At 49.5% G+C, this 19,215-nt stretch overlaps 2 pseudogenes; one reads left to right on the forward strand and one right to left on the reverse strand.

Annotated features, from left to right (window-relative positions):
• LOC130371768 (caskin-2-like) overlaps positions 1-16,642 on the forward strand; it is a 40,184-nt pseudogene extending 23,542 nt beyond the window's left edge.
• Positions 15,764-19,215, reverse strand: part of LOC130371446 (Na(+)/H(+) exchange regulatory cofactor NHE-RF1-like) — a 16,091-nt pseudogene continuing 12,639 nt past the window's right edge.

Below are 19,215 nucleotides of genomic sequence, written 5' to 3' on the forward strand. Positions count from 1 at the left end.
CGGTTACTGTATGTGTCTTGCTCAGGGACATCTCTGATGGACAGACCTTAAAGACCATGGACAGACCATCGCCACGTCAACTCACAAAATGGCTGCCCCCCCTCCATTTGGGAAGCATAGAAGTGTTACTCATTCGGTTGGAAGTCATGTTTTTTGGGGGTAATTGTTGAGCAATTCGTTGCGTAATGATTTGTCATCATGGGTGAGCCTGTTGTGTTTGAGCTGGCGCTGTGTTTTCTCATGCAAGACTTGGCAAAAACAAAGTTTTGAGTTGCCTAGGTTACGGTTTATTTACCTTGATTCAGGCCTTGATAGTGCTACAACTCATCATAGGCTTATTGAAGACCTTTTAGACTTTGGGGGTATTTGAGACCTCTTTTCCCAGTAGATGAATACTTGCGTATTCATCTACTGGGATGCGGGATGCAGGTTTTCTGTTGAAGCTCGTGGTTGTGCTTCTTCAGCGACGAAAGGGTTATAGTATATCAACAACACACCATTATGGGACTTGAGTGAGTGAGAACCTAGAACGTGTTCCTCCTCCCGTTAGCAGGCATGTCTCCTCCGGTCTCATCAGCTCCTTCTGTGTCTTCAGGAGGCGGGACCCTTTCCCGCCAGGCCTCGTTGCCATGCCAACGCAAGCACTTCCTGTCTAGAGCTCCCCAAGCTAGCCTGGGCACTGGGCCGCAAAGCCAGGAGTTGATGCGTGCTCTCTGCTACCAGCAAGAAGGTACACACTCGCTCACTCACTCACTCTCTCACTCACTCACTCACTCACTCACTCACTCACTCACTCACTCACTCACTCACTCACTCACTCACTCACTCACTCACTCACTCACTCACTCACTCACTCACTCACTCACTCACTCACTCACTCACTCACTCACTCACTCACTCACTCACTCACTCACTCACTCACACACACAGACACCTTCTCTCAACTCACTCATGTTGCTTTCCTATTTTCACACGTTATCTTTTCTAACCAAGCTGGATGTTGGTGACCTCCGACCCCCCCCTACCGCCCCCCCTACCCAGAGCCAAAATCGAGGGGTCACCCCTTTCTTCGGGTCCCCTAGTGAGCACAATGTGTACGTGTGTGTACGTGTGTGTGTGTGTGTGTGTGTGTGTGTGTGTGTGTGTGTGTGTGTGTGTGTGTGTGTGTGTGTGTGTGTGTGTGTGTGTGTGTGTGTGTGTGTGTGTGTGTGTGTGTGTGTGTGTGTGTTAGGTGCTCCACATGGCAGTGAGCTCTCACCTCCAGCTAGTCCCGCTAGTCCCACTGAGGACGTGTGGGTCCTCCGGGGTAACCCCCCCACTGGTAAGAGTGTGTGCCCCCCCCCCCCCACCCCAGCCTGTGTGGAGAACACCCTGACCCCCCCCCGACACCCCCTAGCAGCCCCTCTAACCTGATCCTGACCCTGTACTTATGGCGTTTTTCCCTTCACACTTGCCCGTGCCGAGCCGTTCCGTACCGTGCAGATTTGAGCGCCCACTACCGATTTACGCATGCCGAACGGTGCCGGGGTCGTGACCCCGAGATGCACCATCTCCGAGGTCGCCCCTACTCCAAGCCTCTAAGCGGGCTGAGTTGACGACCCCCGAGGCTGAGGTGACGTCAGCCTATTAGGAGCGAGGAGTTTTCTCGAAAGTTGTGCGGCTATAGACCTATAAAAGTACATTAAACTTTGCATGCGTATGTATATGACACATCGCCATGTGCGATGAGTTCGTCTCGAGGTTGTTTGCCTGATTGAAATGGGTAACGAAGGTTCAGCAGAAGGGCAATGCGATGATGTAAGTTTGACGATATTCCCGAAATAGTTTGTTAAAATAGGACCGATTATTTCAGATGGGTCTAATATTTCACACAATAAGATCGCTGATTTCGATATTCAACACGTCTCTTTCCTAAAACCAAGGACATCGTTTGGCACTAGGGAAATAATATCTGTGAAACATTGTCTAATGTTTAAACAGAACTATTATGAAATAAATCGGCTCTCAATGAGCTTTTGAGATTTGGAGTAAAAAAAAGGGGAATATTAACGTCAAACTGAATTCATCATCACGAATATCATTATGTGTGTTGCTGTCCATCTGAAACAACTCAAATATATAAACTGTCGAATCAATCCGACTTTAGACTAGGCTATAATATAAAAGTAAATAGGCAGTAAAAGGGTAGGGTCATCACTCAGGACAAGTGCGTGTCGCCGTCCTTGCGCGTGGACTGAGCCGGGGCCGTGCAGTATAGTGGAAGAACGCCATTAGTAGCTCTGTAGTCTAGACCAGCTGGCAATGTTGACAATGGAACCTAATCAGAGTCGCCATCATTCATATCACAATCACAATCACAATCATTGTAATTAAATAGTGCACTTTGAGGCACTCGGAGTACTGCATACTGAGTGTGTGTGTGTGTGTGTGTGTGTGTGTGTGTGTGTGTGTGTGTGTGTGTGTGTGTGTGTGTGTGTGTGTGTGTGTGTGTGTGTGTGTGTGTGTGTGTGTGTGTGTGTGTGTGTGTGTGTGTGGCATGGCTCTGTGTGGAGCTACCATCTCCAGTCCCTCCTATTCCCATTCTTCCTCATGTAAAGGAGCAGCCTTCTCAGGGCAGCAGTCGGTCAAAGCGTTTAACACAGATCAACACCCTGGACTGGCCTAAACGCCAGACGCTCCTCCCCCACAGCAACTATGATTAACCTCACCCCCCTGCTGTTTCTAATACCCCCCCAATAAGCTGTGTGTCTCTTAATTCACAGCTTTGCTCCACCCAGTGGGGGGTGGGGTGGACGGAGTTACCCCTACGATGCTCCCCTCTCTGCCTTAAAGACTTGGCCTGTTTTCCTATGGCTTTCCAGCCGAGCGCTGAACTCTCTGTTCCCTAACCAAACCTTAATACCGCTTACCGAAGATGAAAAGTGATCAAGTGGGTTACATTGTAGTGCTATGGATTGATAACCCTGGGCCCAATCTCCACTCAACTGCACAAAGTTGTAAAAACCTAGGATAAGATCAAATCAAATTAAACTCAAATCGCCCTCTATGGGTCATCGACCGTGCCACTACATGAGTCACCTGCTTTGGGTAACCAGGTAACCTTACCAGGTAAACAGCCAGGCCCGAACAGCCAGAAAGCCCCTCCCTGAATGAAAAAAAGCCAGTATCAGATGTCAGCCAGAAGGCATTTCATACAGGTTGATAGTGGGCGGGGCCTAGCTCAAACAGGGTTTCTGGTTTTCCTTCAACAGGCTCGGTAGCTTTAAAACTGATTCATGTGCCAAAGTGAGGAGTGTATAAACACAATGTGGGTTGTGTTACTATGTGATCCTTCACTTCAAGAGGTTATGCTGCAATACGGCTTTCTGATATCCACCTCCTTTGTGGATGGCCAAACACAAGATAGAGGTTGTTAGAAGTCAAACTCAGGAGCATAGTACCATGATGGGAGTGTAATAACTGGATTTGCATGTTGATTTGTAATGCACTACACTGTCTTTGATGTCTCTGTCCTCGGGGCGAGAACAATGTGTGATTTTTGGTTATGACAGTGCTGTCACCTGCTTGCGTTCACCCTTCCAGTGTGGCTCCAGGACCTGCATATGAATTAGGAATGTGTTGCAGTAGACGTTAGTGTTTAGTGCTGCAGTGTTTTAGTTTGTTGGAACACTCGAGCTGCGAAAGAAAGATGCCTTGTTACGATGAGTGAGAATAAACTGTTTATTCCCTCAGAGCTGACGAACCAAACAACCAGGAGACACACGGTGATCATCACAGCCATTTGACAAGTTAATGAGTCTCTCTCCCTCTCCCTCCCTCTCTCCCTCTCCCTCTCTCTCTCTCTCTCTCTCTCTCTCTCTCTCTCTCTCCCAGGTGATGACAGGAACAGTGTTGGGAGCTCCAGCAGTGTGGGCAGCAGCCGTAGCGCCGGCAGCGGCCAGAGCTCCGAGAACTCCAAGCACAGCAGCTCCCATGGGCGAGAGAGAAAGGTCAGCTCCGGCCTCCAGACGTCTCCATGGAAACGCTAAATAAACAAATCAACGTTTAAACAAAATGCACAATGTGAAAGATGGCGGTGGTGGAGCGAGTTTAGGCCTGCTGCGTTCAAATGTGACACCCTCCAAATATAAATAGATCTACTCACACACGTCACACACTCTTTAATAGATACACATTTCCCCTCTAAGGCGACGCATCTTCCCCGTTACTGTGATGGTACTGCGCTATGTACCATGTCCAGTACCGAAGGAGGACACTAAATAAACACAGTGAACCGACTCGGCGTCTTATCAGTCGTTTCGATTGGCCGGATAAGTACACTTGACCCGTTAAACGACGCCCACCTTTCCCGATCAGCGATGAAGTAATAATCGGTGGCAAACGATCCGAAACATGTAAATACCCGATAATGCAGGGACATAATGATTCTATCCGCAAGGTACATCGTATTGAGCGGATAAACACTTTCAGCACAAACTTATGTGAACATAACATCAAACATCATCGGTGTCTGAATGGTATAAAGCTGTGGCTCCTGGACAAAAACACATCGGATGTCTTTTATGCTTGAGCCCTGGAAAGTGCAATATAATGATTTGTCAATGTTGTTAACTACTCCTTCATTTTGTACTTTCATGAGTTGTGTTTCATGGGTCCGTTCCTATTTTGTTGTGTAGCTGGCTCCCTCTGCTGGTGAAACAGGAGACTCACACCACACCACGCACCAAGACGACAGCTCCACAGGTGAGTGCAGGGTTCATAATGTCAGTTCATTATTGGTCTCACAAACAGGTAAGGGGTAGCCTTCTCTCTGTAGGACACTTGCCTGTGTTTAAGAGAACATTAATCTATCTGCCCAATCTCAGGAGAGGCAGGAGGTTGGTGAAGACTATACCCACCGGGAGTGGGAGTAGCACACACTCCTTCATTTTCAATTGAAACAACACAGTAGCAGTTTGTAGAGCATTCCATGTCTACTACATCCACAGACTGCTTGTATTGTGTGTCCTCATGGCTTCCAGACTACAGGAAATTAGACAATATTGTCTACACTACATACCTGGGAATACCCAAAACCAATCAAAAAAACGGTTATATCGGTTATCTGCTCACAAAGAGCTAGTATGTATGTGTGTGTGTGTGTGTGTGTGTGTGTGTGTGTGTGTGTGTGTGTGTGTGTGTGTGTGTGTGTGTGTGTGTGTGTGTGTGTGTGTGTGTGTGTGTGTGTGTGTGTGTGTGTCCTCTTTAAGAGAAGAAACAAGCCATCGCTCTATAAGGACAGACGAGGCCAGAGCAAGCCAGGACACGGCCCAAGATATGTTCATTACTGTGGACCCTTGGGCTCAGTGTGTGTGTGTGTGTGTGTGTGTGTGTGTGTTTTGAGGAGGGGTGTTGACTCAGAGGAGGTTATGAGGTTGGGGGAGGAGTCTGTGTGTGTGTGTGTGTGTGTGTATTTATTTTTTGGTGGAAAAAATGTAACCACATAGAGGAGAGTTGAACCACAGAACAAGGAGCAAGAAAAAGAGAGAGAGGAGGCGATTGACCACTGAGAGATATCTGCTCTGCTAGCACTCTGTCCGCCATGTTGGGTAGCTGTGTGGAGCTGTAAGGGAAGGAGGGGGGGGGAGACAGAGAGAGATGAGATGAGATGCAAAACAGAGGGAGACACATCGATTTTGATCTCCCTGACTGGTGAGTTTATTATAGCGACCAAAGGATGAAGAATCTTGTTTTGTTGAACATCTGGAATGGTCAAATGACCAGTGAGGAGTGTTTGGTGTGTGTGTGTGTGTGTGTGTGTGTGTGTGTGTGTGTGTGTGTGTGTGTGTGTGTGTGTGTGTGTGTGTGTGTGTGTGTGTGTGTGTGTGTGTGTGTGTTATTTAAACCTCACTGTCTCTCACTCTGTCTCTCACTCTGTCTCTCATTCTGTCTCTCACTCTCTCTCATCTGCCTCTCTTACCTGTCTCTACTTTCACGCCCCTGGGCCTAAATAACTCTTCTCTAGGTGTCTAAACCTCTTAATTCTCCAGGTAACCGATAACTCTTCTTCAGGGTTTGAAGCATGGCAGCCTCCCTCCACGAAACTCACTTTAAAACAAGAACAACCATTCAGAAATGGTTAGACATGTGGAAAAATTTCACGCGAAAAAAACAAACACTTGAGTATAGGTGTGATTGATTGGACAGAAGACTTGTGGGAGAGGGTTATCAAAGACAAACCCCAGGGCAAGAGAGGGTGAGGGGGGAGAGAGAGAGAGGGAGAGGGAGAGAAAAAGTCTGGTGCCTGCCTCAGCTTTGTACTTTTTGTGTGCTCTTGGCTGTCTGACGTCTGTCTTTCGGCAGTCCGTAGTATCCTGCCTGTTTTGTAGTATTCTATTTCGGCCCCAATGATTCGGGTGGCGAATTGTGAGGGAAGCGGTCAATAACAAATGGAATTTAAATTCCAGAAAGCCGATTGTGACACTGATCGTCAAGATCCGTCTCAGTACCCATTCAAACCACTTGCTGTGCGTGTTCTACATAAGGGTCTGATGATCTGTGGGCAGTTTAACCCTGTTGTCAGAGTGAGTGTGTTTGAGTTTGCACACTTGACGTGGATGAAGGTGTTGTCTCGGCCGGTGACTGGAGGTTGGGTCATGGAGTCTTGTTTGTCTTCCAGGAGGAGTCCCCCGCCGACCGGCCAACGGAGTCCCTCAGCTGGGCTTCATGAGGCCGGAGCAGCTGCTGGAGGGCAGGGTGGGTGACTGCAGGACCACTGATGTACTGCTGATTGGGTGTCGCATACTGTCACGTACTGGTTAATTAATGTCACATACTGGTTAATTAATGTCCCATACTGTCACGTACTGGTTAATTAATGTCACATACTGTCACATACTGGTTAATTAATGTCACATACTGTCACGTACTGGTTAATTAATGTCACATACTGTCACATACTGGTTAATTAATGTCACATACTGTCACATACTGGTTAATTAATTTCACATACTGGTCAATTAACGTCACATACTGGTTAATTAATGTCACATACTGGTTAACTAATGTCACATACTGTCACATAGTGGTTAATTAATGTCACATACTGTCACATACTGGTTAATTAATGTCACATACTGGTTAATTTATGTCACATACTGTCACATACTGGTTAATTAATGTCACATACTGGTTAATTAATGTCACATACTGTCACATACTGGTTAATTAATGTCACATACTGGTTAATTAATGTCACATACTGTCATATACTGGTTAATTAATGTAACATACTGTCACATACTGGTTAATTAATGTCAAATACTGTCACATACTGTTGAATTAATGTCACATACTGTCACATACTATTGATATACTACTGATTTATTGTGATAAATACTGGCACATACTACTGATATAACGTCATACATACTGTCACATACTACTGATATACTACTTATTTACTGTCATCTACATTGTCACATACTACTGATATACTGTCGTATATACTGTCACATACTACTGATATACTGTCATATATACTGTCGCATAGCACAGATATACTGTTGAATATACTGTCACACACTACTGATATAGTGTCGTATATACAGTCACATACTACTGATATACTGTTGCATATACTGTCACATACTACTGATAAACTTTCATTTATACTGTCACAGACTACTTAGAAACGGTCCCATTGAAATGTCAGGCCTACTGATTTACTGTCATCTACAAGGTCACATTCTACTGATACACTCTCGTATATACTGTCACATTCTACTGAAGCACTCTCGTATATACTGTCACATACTACTGATAAACGGTCCCATGTCAGGCCTACTGATACACTGATATACCGTCATAAAGTTGACAAGTCCGGCCTTCATGATTCATGGGGTGCGTTACGTGCTGGCGTGTGTATCTGATAATCAGTTTTGTTTGCAGTAGTATTACTGCAGTATTACTATAGTTCTACTCAACACACTCTCCTCCCAGGACTCTGAGGCCATCTACCAGTGGCTGCAGCAGTTCCAGCTGGAGCAGTACACGGCCAACTTCGTCACCGCAGGCTACGACGTGCCCACCATCAGCAGGATGACCCCCGAGGTGGGTGGGTGTGTGTGTGTGTGTGTGTGTGTGTGTGTGTGTGTGTGTGTGTGTGTGTGTGTGTGTGTGTGTGTGTGTGTGTGTGTGTGTGTGTGTGTGTGTGTGTGTGTGTGTGTGTGTGTGTGTGTGTGGTCACACGGGACATGTAATGTAACCCATCTATTCGTTCGTTGTACCGCAATGAACGGAATGCTAAAACGTTGCATCCCTCAAGCCATAATAATAATAATTTATAAAAGAAGATTGTGTTTTTTTTTCTCTAGCTGTGCAAGCCATTATAAGCATAATAAATGATTTTTTTAATCATTTTAAGAAATGTACCCTATGCTCACTCAAACTTTGCCAGATGTTACATTTCAGCACAGCTTTTTAATTCTAACTGCATGTGCTAGCGCAGAGTCCTGGTTCACGGCAGAGGACAGCTGGAGTCATGACGTCCCTCACTCCTCCAGTCCTCCTCTCAGGGCTGTGTGGGGGGGGGGGGGGCCTCTCCGACCCCCTCCTCACCGTGTCCTGTTCTCACCCCCCAGGACCTGACGGCCATCGGGGTGACCAAGCCCGGCCACCGCAAGAAGATCTCCAGTGAGGTGGTCCGACTGAGCGTACCCGAGTGGCTGCCCGACTACATCCCTGTAAGAGACTCACTCACTCGGTGGTGGTGGTGGTGGTGGTGGGGGGGGGTCTCCGAATTAGAGACGATACTTTGGTTCAGTGGGTAGGGGGGCCTATATGAAGATATACCCCGAGTAGCTGTGCACTCACTCAGAAAGGCTGTGTAGCAAACTATGGCATTGGAAGCAGAGTGTGTGTAAGATGATGAATTTTTACTATTTTAAAATGTCTTATAAACTGATTGCAATAATGTTAACACGCAAAGGCAAACCTAAGATAAAAGGAACAATGTTTTAATGAATGAATAATTCCTTGGTTCCAGGCGGAGCTGGGGGAGTGGCTGGGTGTGATCGGGCTGCCCCAGTACCAGAAGAGGCTCTGTGAGAACGGCTACGACTCCATCCCCATCGTCAAGGACATCACCTGGGAGGACCTGCAGGAGATAGGCATCACCAAGCTGGGTAGGTCCTGGTCTGTCTGGGTAGGCCCTCATCTGGGTAGGCTCTGGTCTGTCTGGTTAGGCCCTGATCTGGGTAGGCTCTGGTCTGTCTGGGTAGGCTCTGGTCTGTCTGGGTAGGCTCTGGTCTCTCTGGGTAGGCTCTGGTCTCTCTGGGTAGGCTCTGGTCTGTCTGGGTAGAATCTGGTCTCTCTGGGTAGGCTCTGGTCTGTCTGGCTAGGCTCTGCTCTGTCTGGGTAGGTCCTAGTCTGTCTGGGTAGGCCCTGATCTGTCTGGCTAGGCTCTGCTCTGTCTGGGTAGGCTCTGCTCTGTCTGGGTAGGCTCTGGTCTGTCTGGGTTGGCTCTGCTCTGTCTGGGTAGGCTCTGGTCTGGTAGTCCCTGGTCTGGCTCCAAGTGATGGGTAGACACAGATATATCCACACACATACATAAACCAAATGACATGAAAGGTGAAAGTAAGAATTATTGAAATATTGAAACATGTTATTTTTTTTATTTCTTATTTTTTGTCTTGATAAGATGATTAAGGATGATTTTGTAGTTGTATCTTCGTACAACAGCGATTCTTAAAACACGGGTTGGGACCAAAACATGCTGATTCATTTGTGTGAAGCCCCCCTGCGGTGTCCTCCACGGTGACCAGCGACGCGTTGCCTCCCCAGGGCACCAGAAGAAGCTGATGCTGGCTGTGAAGCGCCTCAGCGACCTGCAGCGGGGCCGTCACCCCGGGCAACCAGGCGGGGGGGCGGGACCCTCCGCAGGAACCCCGCCGCCGCCCGCCGCCGCGCTGGAGCTGCTGGCCATCGAGCACAGCGGCCTTCGGTCCCCCGAGACCCCCTCGCCGCGCGCCCCCAGGGCCCTGGCCTCCTTCCAGGACAGCGAGCTGAGCGCCGAGCTGCAGAGCGCCATGACGGGCCGGGCCGGCGCCCGGGGGGCTGGTGGGGGGCGAGGCCTTCGCCCTCCGGGTCGGCGGCGCTCATGTCCGACTAGCCTGGAGAGCATCGGGACGCGTCCCGCGGGTCGGGGAATTCCGGGAATTCCAATTCCGGGAATCCCCATGCGGGGATCCCTGCGGACCGCCCCGGGCGCTGGCGCTGGTGTTGCCCGGCCGCCACGCGGCTCTCTCAGGAGGCCCTGGAGAGCGGGGGGGAGAGGGGGAGGCGGCCCTGGGGGAGGGGAAGAGCCCGGGGAGGCGGAGCCACACCCCCCCCGGCCTGAACTACGTCCCGCTCACCAGCCCCCGCTCACCCCCAGCAAGATGCCCCGCTTCGCCCTCCGGGGGGGGACCCCAGGGGCAGGGCGGTGCTCTACCAGCCGTCTCCACCCCCCCCCTCCCCCCGGACCCCCGGCCTCACCCGGGTCCCCCAGCTTCCTCCGGACCCCAGGCCTTCAGCTACCTCCAGCCCCAAGGAGCCTCCCGCGGGGAAACGCTCCAGGGGAGCGCCCGGGCAGGGGGCCGGGGGAGGGGCTGGAGTGCGGGGCTGGAGGCGGGGCCGGGGGAGGGGCCGGCGGTCCAACCAGGCTCTTCAAGCCCCTGGCCGGTGCGGTCCAGCTCCCGGGCCCCCGCCCCGGTCAGATGGTGCCCCAGCCGGGCCACCGGCACCAGGCCGTGGTCCGGCGGGACGCGGCCAAGACGCGCTCCCAGAGCCTGACGCGCTACGCCCCGTCGGACGGCGACCACGACGACGAGGGCCTGCACCGTCTCCACGACAACCACCTGACCCGGCTCCCGTGCTCCTCCTCCTCCTCCTCCTCCACCACCCCCAACTCTTCCTCCGTGCCGTCGTACGCCACGCTGGGGCGCCGCGGGGGCCGTGGCGCCCCGCCCGCAGAGAGTGAAGAGCGGCCCAAGCTCACCGAGAGCCAATCCTTCGCCGTGCGCATGGTCCGCCGCAAGGGCCCGCCCCCCCCCCCGCCCAAGAGGATGAGCGCTGTCACGCCCGCTGCCCGGGGCGATCTTTAGCTTGTTTTGAATTGGCTGTGAGCCTGGCCTGTTTGTCGGTGCGGAAGTCCAACTCGTCGCTGTTGGCGCAGGCGGAGGTATAGATTGGCCCGTACCTTTCGAGCATCGCCGCCCGGCTAGAGTGAGGGGCGGGCCAGACCTGAGAGGAGGCTGGCCAGGCCTTAGGTAGGGGGCGTGCCCATGGCCTGGGGAGGAGCCTGGGCCAGCCGTAGGGAGGGGGCTTGCCCAGCTTGAGGGAGGGGGCTTGGCCAGGTCTAGGGAGGGGGCGTAAGCCAGGCCTGAGGGAGGAGGGGGCCAGGCTGGAGGAGGTGCCGTGGGCGGCCTGATGGAGGGGCCGTGGCCGGCCCAGGTTGTAAGGAGGGGGCGGGGCCAGATCTGAGGGAGGGGGCTTGGCCAGGCTGGAGGGAGGAGGTGTGGCCAGGCTGGAGGGAGGGGGCGTGGCCAGGATGGAGGGAGGAGGCGGGGCCAGTCCCTCCAGGAGGAGGGACGTCCCCCCCCCGTGAGACATTGAGCCCCCAGATGTCCCCACGCCACCCCCACCACCACCACCACCCCTTGGTGGAGCCCTCTACAGCTGGCCCCACCCTGGGTCTCCAGCTCCGGAGGGTGGCCAGCGAGAGAGTGCAGGGTGGGAGTGAGAGAAGGGTAGAGAGAGGGGGAGTCAGGGAGGGAGCGGGGGGACAGGGAGGGAGGGAAGAGGAGCGCCACGAACACGGCCAGCGCCGCCGACACGATCGCCAGGAACGCCAGCCCTGCTCCCGTCGGCTCCCCGAGGCGGAGCGCCGGCCTCGGCCTCCCCTTCGCGGAGGAGGGCAACCTCACCATCAGGCAGCGGCCCCGGCTGGCGTCGGGGCCCAGGCAGGACTCGGACCCCGAGGCCGCGGCCCCTCCGTCGGAAGGCCCGGCGCGGAGCCCACCCAAGACCCTGGACCTCCCGGAGTTCAACCTCAAAGAGTCGGACACCGTCAAGAGGCGGCCCAAGTACCGAGACCGGGACGGGCAGACGCCGGAGGGGCCGGTCACGCCCACCGATGACTCAGAGGGCGGGTCCTCGCCCACGAGTGGCTTCGGCGGCGGTGGCGGCGGCGGCAGCGGCGGCAAGCAGCAACCGGGGATGATCTTCCAGAGAGTGGGCTCCACAGGGAGAGGACCTCCCGTCTCCAGCAAACCTTCCAGCCTGAGGACGCGGCCTCCCCGGGCCCGCCCAGACCCCCCGGCGGTGGCGGCGCCCTCTCGCGCGCGCACGTCCATCCCCACGCTCACCAGCGTTCAGGTGCACACGGTCTCGCCGCAGCTCGGCGCCCAGCTCCAGTCCTACGGGGCCGCCGCCACCGCCCCGAGACCCGCCGGCCGGCCCCGCCCGTGAGGCCCCCCGGGCAGCAGCAGGACGCCGCCGCCGCCGCCGCCGCGGGCCGGCAGAGGGCCTTGTCCCGACTGCCCCAGCTAGGCACAGCCACAGGTAACCATGGTTACGAACATGGGGTCCATGCTCTTTGTTTTCTTGGACATACATTGGGGGTTATTTGGTTTTAATAACTGTTTTTGATAGATAACCCGATGGTCTTTAGAAAATGAAATGGTTTTGTGATTTTGATAGAAGCGACCAGACGATAGCCCAATTCCTGATCGATTCCCGTTCGACAATATTCAATGAAGATATCAATTAAGCCCGATGAACTGGGTGTCGCAGGACGCAAAATAATACTTAATAATAATTTCGGCATCCAAAATATTCATTTAAGCGTGAAAACTGTCCTTGCGTTAAAGCAATATGATTATTTTTCTTGTTTGATTCATGCCACAACTATGAGGTGAAACCAATGCTTTGTCGCTGTGTCACCCAGATTGATATGTAAAGCAAGTTCTTCACACTTTCCGTAGAACTGTATTTCTTTGATGACAGTTTTCTTGTATTCCAGCCTCTTTATTTACAAAAATCACAAATCAAAAGAGAAAACAGGCATGCACAGAAATTCAGAGAAATTGTATAAAGATTTCTGTAAATATGATTTTGTTTCTTTTTGCGTTTTTGTTTCTGTTTAAAGAGTTTTAGATGTTTTCACTTCTTGAACCGGTTCGGAGCTGTATAGAATAGAAAGCTTTAATTGTCATTATACACAGTACAATGAAATTCAAAGAGCAGATCCTTAAAAGTGCACACATAGTTAGCACAATACAAAAGACTATACAGTAAAATAAAATAAAATAAAAAATACACACTAAAGAACCACAAACAGACTACAAAAACATTTTGAGCACAAAAGAGTCCTAGTGCGTCTAGCAGCGTATTGAACGATGGAGGTGTCTGGTGGTGCAGTGGTCAGTGGAAATATGTCAGTGCAGTTTATATTAGTGCAACTTTGAGTTCAATATGGTGACAGCTTTGGGAAAGAAGCTGTCCCTGAATATGTCCCTCTAGTCAAGCACACTTGAATGTATCGGGCTCTGTTTTCCTCTCGCTTCATTAAGGACTCAATTCTATTTGTGAATCAATGACATTATTTTCACGGTCGTCCTGAAACCGGCTGTTTAATTCGGGCTCCACCGTCCCTGTGGTCTCACTCTTCTCTCTGCTCTCAGGTCCGGGTAGTCCACCGGCTCTGAACATCAAGGCAGCCAGGAGCGTCACCTTCACCTCCTCCTGCTCCTCGCCCTCCTCCACCTCCCCTCCTCCTCCCTCCAGCCTGGCGTTCCCCGGGGCCCTCCTGGCCCAGAGGAGGCTTGAGGAGACCAGCACGTCGCTGGAGGCGGCTCTGAAAGAGGTGGAGACCAAGCTGGCTCAGGACGGACACGTCGAAGGGTAAGAAAACAAACCAAAACAAAATCCTACTTCTGTAGCCAATTTGGAAGTAACTTACTTCTAAATTAGGTTCCCTTTTTAATTTTGCCAGCGAGCTAAATGTTTTTAGAAGTAACTTTTAAATTACTAATTCTAATTTTGGCACTGAGTTTATTTAGCCACTGTGCACTCACGCTCATTGAGTTCGTTTTTTGTCTCTATTTTCGACACACTGGTGGGAAATGGTCTCCGGGTCAACGTTCACATGAGTTCCTCAGATAAGCAGTTTCCACAGTCTACCAGTTTTGTTTATTTGGCATCTCACATAGTCTGCCCACGCCCACTTCTGTGTTCCTCTTTCTCATTGGAGCACAAAGGTCGATCAAATCGACGTTCAGATGTGCTCATGTGTGTGATGTATAAAGCCCAGCATAATCATTGTCCTATCCTTTTATCCTTCTATACATTTATTCAAACCATTCCTTCTGTTGGACTCAAGGAGTCGGTGAATAAGTATTAAAAACATTTCTTTGTTTCCAAGTATTAAAAAACCTTTCCTTCTGTACGACTCCAGAAGTCTTTGTTTACAAGTAATAAAACCATTCCTTCTGGTGTACTCCAGAAGTATGTGAATACCATAGACACTATCACCATTCCTTCTGCTCTTCCAGGACCAGTGGCACCGTGAACAAATACTAACCCCATTCCTCTGCTCTTCCAGGACCAGTGGCACCATGAACAAATACTAACCCCATTCCTCTGCTCTTCCAGGACCAGTGGCACCGTGAACATCCTGGATGACATCGGCAACATGTTTGACGACCTGGCCTATCAACTGGACGCCATGTTGGAATAGCGACCGGTATGGTTCACATTGGGGTTCACTATCTTCATGTAAAAGAGCAAAGGACCACAGGGACACTGGGCTGAGGGAGACACTTTCTGAAATGCACCCGCCGGGGCACAGAGGTGGTAGTATTGACTCTTCAACTTGAGCACTTGGGTTTAAGACAGCCAGCACGGAGGGTGCAGCTGTCTGAACCGCTAAAGGGAACACAAGGGTATTTTGTGTTGTTATGTTGTCCGTCTGTTTGTTATCGTGTGTTACCTGTACCGTTTAGGTCTTTAGGTATGAAGATGTATCGTAGTTTGTCACTGGGTATGTCTGCGTAATGTGCGGATATCTTACTGTAAATAAGTTAAATAACTGACTATATTTATACTGCAGATGTGTACTGGCTGTTGTTACAAAGGGACTGTCTATGGATGAGTTTGAACAGTCAATATGGATAAGACTGAATAAGTCAAGACATTAATATGAATTTACATTTTTTTTGGGAAGTCCGGAATATATTTTGTTTGCTGCTCTGTCATATGGAAAATATATGCAAATTAATATCAGTATAGCACCATATAATACATGAACTGTCATGTGTTGAGATATTTTATCTTTTTTTTTTACCAAAGATAGTCATGCCTTTACTCACTAGGGGGCAACGTATTTAGTCCAAAGTATGTGTGCGTGTACGTGGGAGAGACGTGCTCACATGATTGTTTGAGACAGTGTGTGCACTTGCATGAGGGTCAAGATGTTCTTTAAGGCGATATCTTTGTAGGTGCTACTGCTCTGTGATATGAATACGATAGACAGAGGCTTCTGGCCAACCTCGAACACGCTCTCTGGGAAGAGGTCACTGAGGTGGGGACTCAGCAATGGCTTGTTCACCTGACGGCCATCTTGGTTCCATCCTCATTAAGTTTCTCCTCCCAGCTCGGTTTTAGAACCAAGATGGCCACCAAGTGACCAAGGCCCATTGGCCAATTTCCCATTCATTTCTCAAGCCAATGATTATTCCAAATACAGAGTTTATTATTTATTGAAAGTTGTCCATGTCTGTGTGGTTATGTTCTCCTTTAGGAGTCCAAAGAAGGGTTCAGGACGAGTATGAAACTGTTTACAAAGGTTCCGCACAAAATCCACTTTCATTAATTTCCTTTGCTTGATTACTCTACTGTCAAACAACCGAAGAGTGAACTGCAATATTCGTTTTGTGATTGAAGTCCATTCTATTCCCCATCAGTTTCTTTTTCAAATCTTTATTGTTCGTTACTTCTAAGAAAAATGTCATGATGCGACCATTAACGCATGTCATTTTAGTTTTAGTTCGGGATGTTAACAAAAAAGATGGCACAACATATGTTTCGGCTGTAATTTATACAAAATAAATATTTTGTACTTATCCGTGTCAAGATTGAACGTCATTAAAGATGAGACATTTCTAAAGAGCGGGTGGTGTTGTGTTGATAGGTTTCAATGATACAACCACATGAAAACAAATGTAATTAAGATGCGTTTTTAATCCATGTCAATGTAAGGTGACAGCACTCTTGGAACACAGAAGTTCTCCTTCAGAGCAGACGCTTATATCCCAAGCACTGCTACTCTCCCACACATTCACTTTTCAGTTTAGTTTACTTAATCATTTACTGTATGTACAGAATAAGATTGAATATTAATATATATACGGAAAAAATAAAAACAAAATAACGTATTGCGCCAATCTACCATCTTGTTGAAAGGTTTTCGGGAATTCATTTTCTAGATCGGGATTCCTCTCTTCAACCTATTTCACAATAGTTCCGTACGGGAAGTCTAATTTAAAAAGGCAGTACACTTCCATCATTGTCATTAAACAAAACAAATGTGTCAAATTGGCTACATAAGCAAGTATTAAGTGCATTGATCCACGCTAGTTACTTAGCCACCAATTAGAGAAGAAAAACCAAGACAAGCATTGTATTATTGATTTAGAACAATCAGTAGGTATGCAATCTGCGCCTTAGATTCAGGCTTAGACTCCATTGACATTCAATTGACCCCCTCAACTGAAGGAATGTGTATTGTGAGAATCTTCGCAATAATCAGAATGAAAATATCCATCTTGAAAAAAGTACATTCAAAACATATTTTTAAAAAACAGATACAGGTGGTAAGCCCTCCACACGATATGATATGCCCTCCATATGATATGATATCTGATACAAAAATTACAGGAAAATAACACTGTTTCACATTCTACCCTTTTTTATATATATTTTAAATTATCTTTAGAAATCGTCTAAAATGACAGGTGTGTCTTAATGAGCACAGAGCTGCTAGGTCGAGATAGTGGGGAGGAAGGGCGACCGGGCTGTCCTCTTCATCACTCTGAACGGATAAGGGTGGGAGGCAGAGGGGGAGGAAGGGGAGGAGGATGAAGGAGGGTGGGTCATCATCTATAGGTTGCTGAAGAGCTCGTTCCTCTTGCTCCAGTCCATGGGGGGGCCTTTTTGGCCATGCGTTTCTGGTGGGCCCTCTCCTTGACCTGGGCCAGGGACATGCTCAGACCCCCCGCTGGTGCTGGCACGGCCTGTGGGTAACACAAGAGGAGCGCAAGCAAGCACACACTCGGGTCAGCAGAAAGACACCGAACGATCTGTCAACGGTTTAGATATAATCAATCAAACAAATCTGTAAATGTACAAAAACAAATGTTTTTCTGTTTTTTTACCCTTTAAACACTGATCTAATCTTATGTACATATTGACGGCAGGAATAAAAGGAGGACACTCCAATGTGCATGGGTGAATTTGTTTTGCATAAAAAATGTGTGCCTGTTCCCACAAAGGTATAAAGAGAAAGGTTTAGGGCTCCGTACGTCCATGGTGACGGCTGGAGCCGAGGCTGGCAGGGAGGAGTTGGAGGAGGAAGAGCTGGACGAGGAGTGCCTCGAGGGCGAGGCCGGGTTGAGGTCAGCTGCTGTCTTACTGTTGACCTGCAAAACACGCACACACGCAGATATAGCCGGTGCACTTCTTGGGTTTGTCCACCAGGGGGCAGAATACACCACACAACACTTGAAGGTGTCTAATTGTGCAGGTTTAAAAGTTTAAATATTTGGAGGCTTTACATCAACCAGGAAATTATGAACCATTGAATTATAGTTAGTTAGTCAATTATAATATATTAATCTATTGGAATTTGGAGTCTTTAAACAGATACTTTCTGTATTTGTGCTCCTCCAGATCTGCGTGACATCACTCAACGTCTGAGTGATGACAAAGTAGTAAGGGGAACTACTTCTAAAACTATTGCACAAACTTGAACAAAAATAATTCAGCTAATCTCGGTGCCAAAAATAAAAACTTGCTGCAGAGCATAGCCCCTTTGGCCGCGTGACAACGTGAGCAAAAGACCACCGTAGCCTGCAGTTTTATGGGTAAGCGGGTACAGAATGGCATGAGGACAGGAAACATCATTCCCGGATAGAGCAGCGTGACGCAACCGGACCCGCTTAAATGAGGGCCAGTCCAGGTTTACAGCCTTGCCACGCAGCACACGCTGGAGCGCTGTCAAGGTCTGAGCGCCCCAGAGCCCGCCCGCCGTTCACCCGCCCTGCGTCTTTTGGTGATCGGATCACAAGCGGCCGGCCAAATGTCGTCAGCTCACAATTGGAATTATATATTCGTCGGCACGGGCTGTCTCGATTGTGTCCGCGCTCACTTCCCCCCTGGTGCAAATTAACAAAAGTGCAATCATTTCCGGTTTTGCAAGACTTTGCTGTCTGTTTGTTTTTTAACAACTGTGAGGCAGCCATGACAATGAAGTGAAGCAGCGTTAGAGTAGGCAAACTATCGCCGCTCGTGGTGTATACGTCCCTTCTTCTGACGCAGAGGACCCGTTGAGTAGCGAACCTTCAAGGTTTGGGCCCGGGTATCATTAGCGCACAAAACTGCTAAGGAATTGGCCATATGCCCAGATCCACCTCTGAATGGGGTTCTAAGCGATCGCATCTCAATGTTTCCTGGGGTGCATTCACTCCTTGCTCAGAGCTGCCCCTTTTGGATGGACACCCAAGAACGCAGGGCAATGCTAGGGTGAGCAGCGCCTCTGAGCGGAGGGCTCCTAGTAAACCTCGGCAGGGGCTTTCTTCATTCATTCTGCATTAGGGTATACATTTTTGTCCTGCGACAAATGGATGCTCTGTGGGCACCGTGCTCACACTCCTGTGTGCCGCAGATTGTGACGTAAGGACACCTCACATGCCTTGCGCTAGCCATCCTATGAGCAGAATCCCCATCCACCTCAACCCCTCCCGCTCGGGTGGGGTCCAAATCCGCTTTTCCCATGGTGTGTGTTGAGCGCACGCAAGTGTGTACACAAGGGTAGTTAGAAGCTTATGAGGAGGAGTAGTTGTCCCTTTTAAAGTCTGTTTTCGTGTGATAATCCTGGAGATGCTCGTCAACACACACACACACCACACACACACACAC

Source organism: Gadus chalcogrammus, chromosome 18 (genome assembly GCF_026213295.1).
Source record: "Gadus chalcogrammus isolate NIFS_2021 chromosome 18, NIFS_Gcha_1.0, whole genome shotgun sequence".
NCBI lineage: Eukaryota > Metazoa > Chordata > Actinopteri > Gadiformes > Gadidae > Gadus > Gadus chalcogrammus.